The 11422-nt window shown below is 40.6% G+C and overlaps 1 protein-coding gene across 1 annotated transcript in view; it reads right to left on the minus strand.

The window, feature by feature from the left end:
• Window positions 1-11089, minus strand: part of LOC119883035 — a 33303-nt gene extending 22214 nt beyond the window's left edge. Inside the window, exon 1 of the mRNA XM_038693501.1 lies at window positions 10842-11089. The gene's annotated coding sequence lies outside the window, so the exon portion shown is untranslated. The remainder of the gene's footprint in view (window positions 1-10841) is intronic.
• Window positions 11090-11422: the final 333 nt, after the last annotated feature.

Consider the following 11422-nt stretch of genomic DNA (forward strand, 5'->3'; position numbering starts at 1 on the left):
TCACTATATGCGATCTAAAATGTCAATAAAATAAATCAAAATACTAATTTTAGAAATAATGTCCAAACATCAGTCACTCATCCTGTCCCCCTCCAACATCTGCTACTCAGGTGATTCACTGGTTTGTCTCAGCCTCATAAGCAGTTAAACTGCATACAGACAGCGTTCCCTTCACCTTGTTCAGCAAAATTCTGTTTGCTTTCCAAGCGTGCTATTGTTGTAACTATTGTGGAAAAGCAGATGGAAATATCGCTTTCAACAAGAGAAAACATCTTTTCACGTTGCTGTCTCCCGACTGTCTGCCCTGTGTGTGTGTGCGCAGGATCTCAGCTCTGCTCACGTCATGCCTGGACAAACCCCCCCTTGTGTGCTTGCCACTCTGTCTTGTTGGAACATATCACCCAGCCTTCTGTTGCACATCTCAATAAAATCCTTTGTTACCCCTTTTGAGCTGTTCCGAGTCTGCCGTTGCCCTTGTCGCCCCCAGTATCCGTGGCGGTGTACGCACAACCACCAATGGCGTGACGTGGGAGGGGCAAACTGATCCACGTGTAAGAGGCTGGGGACAGAATGGGGGGCCCCGCAGCAGTGTAGGCGTAGAATTTATGGGTTAATTTTCTTGAAATGCAAGAGCACTGGTTTAGATTCAATGGTGATACAATTTAAGCATTAAAGACTGCATTTCCTGCATTCTGGTGAAAATTTCTGCACCAATTTATGGTGGAAATGTAAAAAGTATAGAATATAATTCAGCCTTTCAGGCATTATGTAGCTATTTAAATGTTTTCTCCGGTTGACCAACTATTCCAATCTAATAAATCCCTGAGTCAGGACACACCTTCCCTTATCTCTCCCACATATGATCGATGTTTTCTGAAGTGGAGAAAAAAGTAACACATCATTATTAGACTTAAAAATCTTGTGAAATTTTAACTGTCCTATACTCTGCTCTGTATTAGCATACCTTATTGTTCCGCTTGTAGTTTCCCCTGATAGACCGTTTTCCTAAACAGTTTGGGGCTTCATGTTGCCAGTGAAACCGAAACCTACTGAAAATAAACCAACCGAAAACACTACTGATCGGGCAATAAATCCACACACGTAAACTTCAGCAGCTCCGATGCAGCTCACAGTCCCAAACAGAGAAAAGTTGTCCTCTTTAGTTTTTAGATACATTGCAAAACTGTACCAGCTACGTTTCCACTCGTCACAGCGTTAGTTATGGACTGTGACTCCAGATTCTATGAGTAGCCTCTAGGCGCAGCCCTCTAATGCCACGGGCCTTTCTCATTTCCCAAATGTGTGCCTCCCTCGACCCTCGTATCTTTTGTCTCTCCCACCCGAGATGCGAGCTGGAGGAGTCGAGGAGGAGACGCGAGGAGAGGAAACAGGCATTTAACGAAATGAGATGTCCTTTCCTCGTTGCCATCATTTTAAAGCAACAATGTTGCACAGCTACATCATCTGTCCACTGTTTGAGTCTGCCGCTATGATTTCTGTCAGATGAGCAGACCAGCTGTTGGCACTAGTATACAGAGCCGGCGTCAGACTGAGCTCAGCAGGGGGGGCATTTATTTTCAATGGGTGGGCACCAGGGGCATTTCCAGGCTCTTGAAACATTGGAGGATTAGCCCAGCCCAGAAATCCTTCATGTTTTCACCTGAAGACAATCCCAGCTGACATCGCGCGAAAGGCAGGGTACACCTTGGACAGGTCGCCAGTCATATAAATACATTTATTATGATTTTTATAATAACAACTAATAATAATTAACACTGCTAATATTAATTAGGGGGTCCTCTGCCTGGAAAATATGGCCATTAAACACTTGATTTCCTGCATCTGATGAATTTTTTTATTGCTCTGCTTATATGGTAGCAGGTTTCCCCCTTCAGACCGTCTGACAGACACAGAGCCCGTCTGGGACTGTACTGGATGAGACGAGCGTACTGCTCTTCATCAGAGGTAGAAAACCCAAAACTGAAAAGTCTTGTGATAAGGCAGAAATATCGCCACACATCCACACAAATGTTAACTTCAGCACCTCTGATAAAGTGCAGCTCACTGCCGCTTCAGATGGAATGAAGCATCCTGGAGCAGAGAGACAGTCAAACAGAGCAAAGTTTCTCTGAGCGAGGGGGACAGAGACAGCAGGACAAAGAGCGTCAGGTGTGTCACGTTATTCTCTCACTACTTTGTGTATATACTCTGACTGACAATATTTATATTTAAATGTTTTTGATTACAATGTTGCTAGAGACAATTCAGAAGTGGCTGACAAGAATCCGTGTATAGTTTGTTCTTTCATTATTTTGTTTCAAAACCAAAATCGGTAAAACTCTGCTGTGCATTAGCCTACCTTATGACTCTTTAGACCTTTTGTCCGACACAGTTTGGGGCATGTGAAACCAAAACCAACTGAAAACACAGGCAAAAATAAACCAACAGAGAACACTACTGATCACCACTGCATGAATTATACTAGAAGTAGAACAAGAAGAACATAGTGACGAACATGCTCTGTAGCGTTGCTTGTCTGTTTTCCGATAATGTAGAAACATGAAGGCGCAACGTGGCGCCCATTTAACTTGCTCAAGAGATTGTCTGTCAGGGAAATAAGTGTGACTTTATGCCACCTTGTGAAACGTGTGTTTTAGCTACAGATACTTTAAATCCCCATTTATTTGCCAAATTTTCAACCTTAACCATTGTTGCCTGCATTTTCTTACTGACTGAGACTCTTTGCAGCCTCTTACCCAGCCCCGTCATCTGCTTACAAATATTTCCCTACGCTTTGTTCAACATAAGAGAAGATGTCATTTATCATTATATTGAATAACAGTGGGCTACACACACTACCTTGCGGAGTCCCATTCTCCACCCGATATACACTGGAGTATTCTGTATATGAATTCTGGTTCATAACCCAATTATAAGCTCTGCCATCATCTATCTATCTATCTATCAAAGCTCGTTTCCACGCTAAAGGCCAATATGCCAAACTCTATAAAACAATCCCAACACCTTGCTTCTGCATCTGTTTGCACTGATCTCTTGGAAAGCACCCCAGTTAGCCTTGCCCAATTTCTATCTGGGAATTTTCTTTCCATTATTATAATAACCTTCAATAACAGCTTACTTAGATATTACAGGTTAGTTATCACTACCTAGTATGTTTTATCACACTCCACGTGCTTAAACCTCCCAATGCACTAGACACAAATGTTAGGTCGAGTGCTGCATTCTATATTTGTGATGCTATTTCAGGCTTTTACCGCAGCTTCTTTCACTTCTTGTTTGTTTCGTGGGTGTTTCTCCCTTCAGTCTCCTTTTAAGAAGGTGAAATGCAGCTCTATTGGGTTAAGATCAGGTGATTGACTTGGCCAGTCTAAAACCTTCCACTTGTTTCCCCTGATGAAGTCCTTTGTTTTGTTGGCAGTGTGCTTTGGGTCACTGTCCTGCCGTATGATAAACTTCCTCCCCATTAGTTTCAATGGCAGACAAAATGTTTCTGATGTTTGGGGAGTTTTCTTCACAGCTCTCACCATATTTCTGTCATCAACTACTGTTGTTTTCGTTGGCCGACCTGTTGGACATCTGTTGCTCAGTACACCAGTATTTTATTTCCTTTTTCAGGACATTCCAAATTGTTGTGCTTGCTACGCCCAATGTTTGTCCAATGGCTCTGGTCGGTTTTCCTTCTTTTCTTAGCTTGACAAAGGCTTGCTTTTCTCCCATAGACAGCTCTCTGGTATTCATGTTGGTTTATCCTCTTTAACAGGAAATGCAGTCTTTATAGGTTTGAACCAAGGAAGAAAATTTAGACTAGTCATGCAGAGCTATTTAATGTTTGGACAATCAACCTAAAAGGCAACAACTGGGCAACAAGAAACATCTGTCAGTCACATGTTTTGCTCACTTGAAAAATGGGTGGGTTCAAACAAAGGGTGATATGTCCTGAGTTGTTTAACACATCTAGATGTGAATACCAGGAAATAAAAGCTGAAATTCTGAACTCTTGTCTCATACTCATCTTTTGATCTTAAACCCAAAGTAAACAACAAAAACAAAGGAATTTGCCTTCCCGTTCCAATACTTTTGGAGGGGACTAAATATCTGTAGTCTAACTGTTAAGCTTAGATTGCCATGTAGCTTCAATCTGCACATTGTAACCTGCAGTGAATCACACAGAGACAGAGGGAAAGAGGAGAGGTGCTGGCTGCCTGAACTGTGTCTGTGTGGCTCTATCAGCGCACAGCAACATGAGGCCCAGCGCGACAATGCAGCGGCGGCGAATGTTAGGAATTATGTTGGGAATTATGTCCTAGTTAGGATCTTAAAGACATCCAGGTCAGTCTTTGGCTAGTGAGCAGTTTAACTCATCCTAACATTACAGTAGCTGTTGGCTGGTGTGGCACTTAGCAAACATCCTCAGGAAGTTGAGATCTTGATGTGGTAAATTATCGGTGCGGCCCACACTGTTTGTGACTCATAGTTCTTCAGTTATTGGATAAAACTGGTTGGTAACTTACAACTAACACTTGCGGAAACCTTTGTGTCAAGTATGGTTTCTTTAGTATGTAATTATTTGAGATTTTGTTTTTTCTAGGGAGACATAAGAAAGAAAAAAGACAGTAGAAGATTAAAAAATCTGGGTTTGTTGTAACAACAAAGAAAATGTTCAATTGTATTTATGTTTTCTTTGAATTTCAGTATTTGTCACACACACGCACACGCACGCACACACGCACGCACACACGCACGCACGCACGCACACACACACACACACACACACTCTGTAAAGGTTCTCGGTCATCCAGGTCATAGTTATCCAAAGAAGGTTAAAGTCAAGGGCAACTGGACTTGGTTGAAGATACCAGAAGACGTTTTGTCCCTCATACCTCAGAGACTTCTTCAGTTCTGACTGAGTAGTAGGAAACTAACCTTTTTAACCTCTGTGGAGTCCTTTGGTTTTTTGAAATAATCCTAAAATCACACATTTGCTATAGAGACATGTGATTAGTTCATTTGCTTTCACACCACAAGCAAAAGGTCCACCCCTTTCAAGCCGTCTGGGTGCGCTTGTTTAGTCACCAGAGTTGACAGCTTTCACATCAGCCCAAACGAACCGTAGGTAAGGGAGTTTTTGAGTCTAAAAGCTGAAGACACAATCCCAAAACCAGGGACGTGCACAGACATTTTGGTGGGCAGGGGCTCTTCTCAAAAAAGTTTTTAAACAAAACAGTAAATACATTAACACAACTCTGACTTCCTTTCAATTTATTTTAATTCCCTCACACTCACACAATTGTTAAATACTCAACATTTTTACTTTTCTACAAAATAATAAGTTCACACAGAGACCACTGTTTTCTTTAGTATTCACTATAGGTTTATCACAGGAGCAGGCAACAGCAAAGGAAACTGTGCCACAATATGCATAATTTAAATACTTTAAGTACTTTTTGTTTCACAAGCAAGAAGCCAAATGAGTAAAGATAACTTTCAGCTTCACACAGCCAAGCAACAGAATACTGAATTGCCTGAATACATGAATGTACTAATCAAATGCATTATTATTGTTGCTATTATATTACACTTACCACACACACACACACACACACACACACACACATACACACGCACACACACACACACACACACACTCACACACTCTAACTGACATGGACTTAGTTTCACATTTGAGAAATGCTGTCTGTTGTATGCTGATAGATCTTGATACAAACTAATAGAATGGATAGTTATCAGATGAGGAGCCTACCATCAAAACTATGAAGTTACTGTTCAAAGAAGGACACTTTCTCATAGTAATCAATTTTGAGACTCTGGTCTATTTTGCTTCTGTGTCTTCTTTTACTGTAATGGAAATAAAACTTCAAGAATACACATTTAGTTGGTGTTGGTTTTAAGCCTGCTACCCTCCATCTGTTTGCATAGATTTCTTCTAAATGAACCAAAACAAGCTAATCTGCATATTTACATAGAACATTTCAGAGGAAAATACTAAATATGCTTTAGTAATTTTGTTTATCCCATTCACCTGCAGTGACTTGTCAAATGTGTGCAAATTAGTGCATGTTAATTAGTCAATGCCTAATTTGCATATGAATGTGGCGATTGTGATGACGTTTTTTACTGTATTCACCTGTAGTGTCTCCATTCAGTACAGTACATCAGCCTGTATGGCCATGAGATATTGCCTTAGCTAAACTTCAGCTAACTTATTGCATTAGCTCAGCTCATGTGTCACGCATGTTAGCAAGTAGGCCTATATTGGCCTTTTGCCTTTTGTTTTGTCTTTTGCTTTTTCACTGGTAGTTTAGTCTTTTGTTCATACACTCACCTCCACACAAGCCAGAAGCTGGGAGGGGCTGCTGTCTGTCTGTCTGTGTGTTGTGCTGCTGCGGGAGACACGAGCGAGGGAGAGAGAGGGCATCGAACTCAATGTCTCATCTTCCCACCTGATATTTATTTTCCCAGTATATGTTTGTTTGACAGGGAAGCTGAGCGAAAACAGGAATAAATATACTGTATCGGAGTCGGCGGTATAGGGGGGCATTAGGGGGCAATGCTCCCCCAAAGCCTTTTATGCCCCCGCAAAAAGAATTATGATATAACTTACAAAATGATTAATTTAATTCACATTTCAGTTAGGAATAATAAAATACATTTACAAACAGTTACTTTGTTGAAAACATCACAAAGTTAACATAAAATTCAGTGTGGCTCTGTGAGGAAATCTCCCTGCTTCCCCCCCTCCCGATGCACTTGCACGTTAGTATGTGCATGAAATGACTCTGAGTTAGCGGGAGATACCTGGCGGCAGTGCACATATCAAAACAAAGCTCCAAAATGGACGCTAGAAAATGGTTCCAAACCCAGCTGCTTCATCCACGCCTATAAACCCCAACTCTGAATCTCAAATGACTGTAGGCCTAAATTCTACTACATCCACACGTCAATAAACGAGTCTACTGACAGCAAGATCAAGAAAGCCCGGCTAGTTCGTGGCTCCGCGGGCTGCAGAGGTCTGTTTTTTTCATTGTCATTTTAAGCTGGCCTAACCCAGAAAACCACACTTATCTGTAACTACATCAGCCTAGGTCAATGTGCTTGCAGATAAGGTTAAGCACCCTGTGTTGCAATGGGGAACCAAACGCTCATTTCAGTCATTTTGGAGACATCAACTATTGACCTATTCTGTCGTTCAGTTCAAGCCCCAACTGATGCTGACTCATATGACATCCCTTGAGGACATTTATCAAATTTCACACAGCTCACTCTTCAGACACAAAATGCTGTGTACAACAGTTTTTTTTTTGGTTGTTGTTATTTAACATATGTACAGGTGCTGGTCATATAATTAGAATATCATCAAAAAGTTGATTTATTTCAGTAATTCCATTAAAAAAGTGAAACTTGTATAATGTATACGTTCATTCCACACAGACTGATATATTTCAAGTGTTCATTCCTTTTAATTTTGATGATTATAACTGACAACTAATGAAACCCCCAAAATCAGTATCTCCGAAAATTAGAATATTGTGAAAAGGTTCAATATTAAGGTTCAATTATATGACCAGTAGTAGTAGTAGTAGTAGTAGTAGTAGTAGTAGTGGCAGCAACAGAACTTATGAGAGAAAAATGGAAACAATATGGGACAAAGGTGCCCGGCCAGGCTTGTAACCAAGACACTGTGGTTATTTTGTAAGGGAGAAGATAAACTGTTTCTCATTACCTCTTACCACTCAAATTAACTAATGGCCTTGCAGTCACAAGCCCCCATATGTAACATCTGGGCTCCTGTCTCTCCATTGTCAGGGCCTGCAGGGAACTGAGGAGATGACAACAGCACATCGTAGCTGGTGGCTTCAAACAAAATTAGAATTCTCCTGTCAGAAAACATCAGAGGTTGTTCCAGAGTAATTTAGGGGGCCATTTAAATTTTCTGGCTGTCCTAAAGGCAATTCTGCCTCATTACATTGTTTACTGAAGAGCACTACAGAAAAGACAGGCAACAGAAACGAGCTGACAGACTACAAAGGTCACGAGTCCATTGAGACAAGATATGCGCTGTGCTTACAAACCTGAAAGCTAGATTGCATGAAGATATTGTTGTTTAGACCCATATGCAAACTTTTATTTCCCATTTGTGTTTCAGTCTGCTTGTATCACACAGCCTGAATGCAGGTTGATCATATTTCCATTTAGCTTGTACGCAATCCTCCCTAACCGCAACGCTGGTCTGTGTTCTTCAAGTAAACGCATAATCGTTTGTTTGTTCTAGAATTCATGAGTTGCTTGAATTGTGTTGAAGTTTTCACGAACTCAGATAGTTGAATGAAGCAGCTGTTAAATGTTTAAGCCCGGGGCTCAAACTGAATAAAATCACTCTCACTCTGTCAGACAGATTCAATAGAATATTGTTCTGCTGTCATGTAAGAACTCCACAGAAAAGAGACCGCTGGTGCATTTTTAGGGGTGCTAGTCCATTGTTTAGGAATCACTGCGTTGGCATAAATGTTCTCCAACTTAACTGTGTGACTAACCAGATTATTCGGCTGACATATGTGACGTAAAGGCACATTTTTAGCAAGTTTATTGCATTCCTTCAAGTTTTATTGTGTCATACACAGTACAGTGTAGAGTGAAATGCTTAGGTGCCTAGCTCCAGAACTAGGGATGCTTTAAAATTCTTGGCCGAAGCCAAAACCGAATATAATGAAAAACTTTATAATGAATAACGAACAAGGTGTTTTACATTACTTTCTATTTATTTTGCCTTTTTAATTTTTTTTACCATTGCATAAATTGAATAATCAAAATGTGCTTTTTTTCTCAGTGTTTCCCACAGGATTTGGAGAGACTATGGTCTGGTAAAGTAAATTACATGTGTCCATTTACTTTGTAAAGAGAGAAATTAACAACTCAGCAGAACAGTGTCTGCAAATGAAGTATAGGTTACATTTTTTTAAACGTTTAGAGTTGTTAATATTTTATTACACTTAGTAGGCTAGAAGTATCATTCATTGAGATTCAGCTAAAAGATGTGGTGATTACCGCGTTTGATCAATGAGCACAGCAAAGTGTCAGAAAAGGACTTTTAGAGGTGGATGTACCTACAACATCTGCAAGAATGTTGTAGGCTACCTGCCGAAATTTGCATCCACCTCTTTTTTCTCAGCATGAATGAGCGTTACCAGCCGCAAGGTGCATGCAATGCTCAGCAGGCAGGCAGAATTCGGCACAACAACGGCACTCCAGCTGGCCTTGGTATTTGATGCTTCTGCTGCGACCTGTGAAAATTCGATCTCCACTCTAAAACATGTGTTCTCCGAACACAGGAGAGCTTCACACCATACTAGTTTAACGCTTCTCAAGAAGTTCCAATCAGTTCCAATTCTAACTGTGAGTTCAATGTAGGGTTTCATGTAGGCCGGTTGTTAGTGTATTTATCTAGGTTCTCCGGTAGTCTATTATCCTATGTTGCCTACTGTCAAAGTGCACTATTTTGTGTTGTCTGTTTTCTAGACTATCAATTTAGTAGGCCTATTTAGGCTAGTTATTTTTTTCAGTTATGCGCTGTCCATTGTCCTGAAATGTCTCTCCCCCCATGGAGAAAGAGCTGTTTTATTTCTTTTTGATAATGGAAATTGTAAAATCTCTGTGTAAGTTGTGAGTGTGTTTGTATGGTGTTATGTAGAGCAAACTAGAATTAAGATGCCTCTCTCCTGTCAGTGAGATTAATTAATCTTAAAGTTAGAATTAATTTTGTTTATAATAGAGCCGGTTTAGGAGGAGTTGGTTTGCATCAGGCTAGTCACTTACAGATATGGCAGTAGGGCAGTAGCGATAATAACTAGCCTGTAGGATATCCGAAAAAATTCCCCATTACTAGTGCCCAGCCATTGAAAATAATTGCCCCCTTGCTGAGCTCAGTCTGACGCCGACTCTGTACTGTATATTCATTTATTTAAAAACAACAAAGGACAGTTGAGGAAGAAAAAGGGCAGGTGCTGTCCCTTTTTTGTGTGCACGTGCCTGCCCAAAACGAAAGTTCACCGTCTTGTGCCTGCTGTAAAACACACAACACTGCGCACATCCGCTCTGTTAAAGGCTGCTCCCTCCCACTTCAATGTAGGAAAAGCGTTTCTAGGGTAAAAAAAATGTTTCAAAATGCCAGTTATTGTGATACAAACTCTAAAAACACTTAATAAATGTAATAAACAAAGTTTTTGGTTTGGTTTCAACATTAGAGGTTACACTTTTGCATGCTGATGAATTATTCTGTAGCGATTTTTGTCGTTTTCTGCATCAATTTATGGTGGAAATATTTTCGTTTTCATTGCTCTGCTCATTTGTTACTGAGGCTCAGTGTGCGAACTATCCCATAGCTTTTTTTCCCATGTGTCTAACGTGCGGCTGTTTGGTCAGCACCAGAGATCGATTGGCAGCTTTCACATCTGCCCCAACGAACCGTAGATGGTGTTCGTTTTATCAGAACCAAACAGCTTAGGTGTGAAAGCTGGTTTAAATGACAGGTGAATGAAAACAATAATCAATAAAACTTATGGCGTTTTACAAGTGGAATGGGAAGCCCTTTTACACACAAGTGGTTCATAAAATGTTGATCTTTTTAAATTAAACTACAAACAGAAGTCTATCGCATAGGTTATTACTACTCTAGCTTATTGACAATGGGTTTGAGTTTCTATTAATAGCCTTTATTGTTCCACCTGCTTCTTTTGATGATCGGTAACTTAGTAACTTCAGCCCCATAACCTATAGCTGCTGTAGTCTGATGTAGCAACACTTACCAATAATGAAGTTGAAGATTGATGATCCAAAAACTGAAGACACAATCCAAAAACGAAAGTTCAACGTCTTGTGCCGCAGGTGATTAACACAACCCCACACATCCGCTCAGATAACGGTCCACCTCAGTAAGGTTATTTATCGCAGGAGAGTTTGTTTTAAGTTGGTAATTTGACAGATTTTCACTCAAGATCCAGTGGCGTCTCCTTGCTCAGTTTCACACAGTGTTAACAGAATAGGGGTGGTACGCTCACCTCCAAGGGCTTGTTTGCTTAGGGACCATCAATAAATTACTATAGCTCCTTTTCCACTGCATGGTACCAGCTCGACTCGCCTTTGTTTGGTTTTCCATTGTGGAAAAGTTTGACCTGTAGCTGCTTCCAGGTACTTTTTTTCGTATCACCTCCGTCGAGGTTCCAAGTGAGCTGAGGCGACGTGACTTGAAAACACAGCAGACTGCTGATTGGTCAGAGAGAATGGTCACTATTTAGGCTACTGCATCCTCATTGCGTGCGCCAGACAGAGGCCAGCAACAGAAAGTTTTATATTTTACATTTTTTGTACCTTCATCACTAAATCCACT

The sequence above is a fragment of the Micropterus salmoides genome, unplaced genomic scaffold, assembly GCF_014851395.1.
Source record: "Micropterus salmoides isolate LMB-PRFRI ecotype aquatic unplaced genomic scaffold, ASM1485139v1 Ms_hic_scaffold_3, whole genome shotgun sequence".
Classification (NCBI taxonomy): Eukaryota; Metazoa; Chordata; class Actinopteri; order Centrarchiformes; family Centrarchidae; genus Micropterus; species Micropterus salmoides.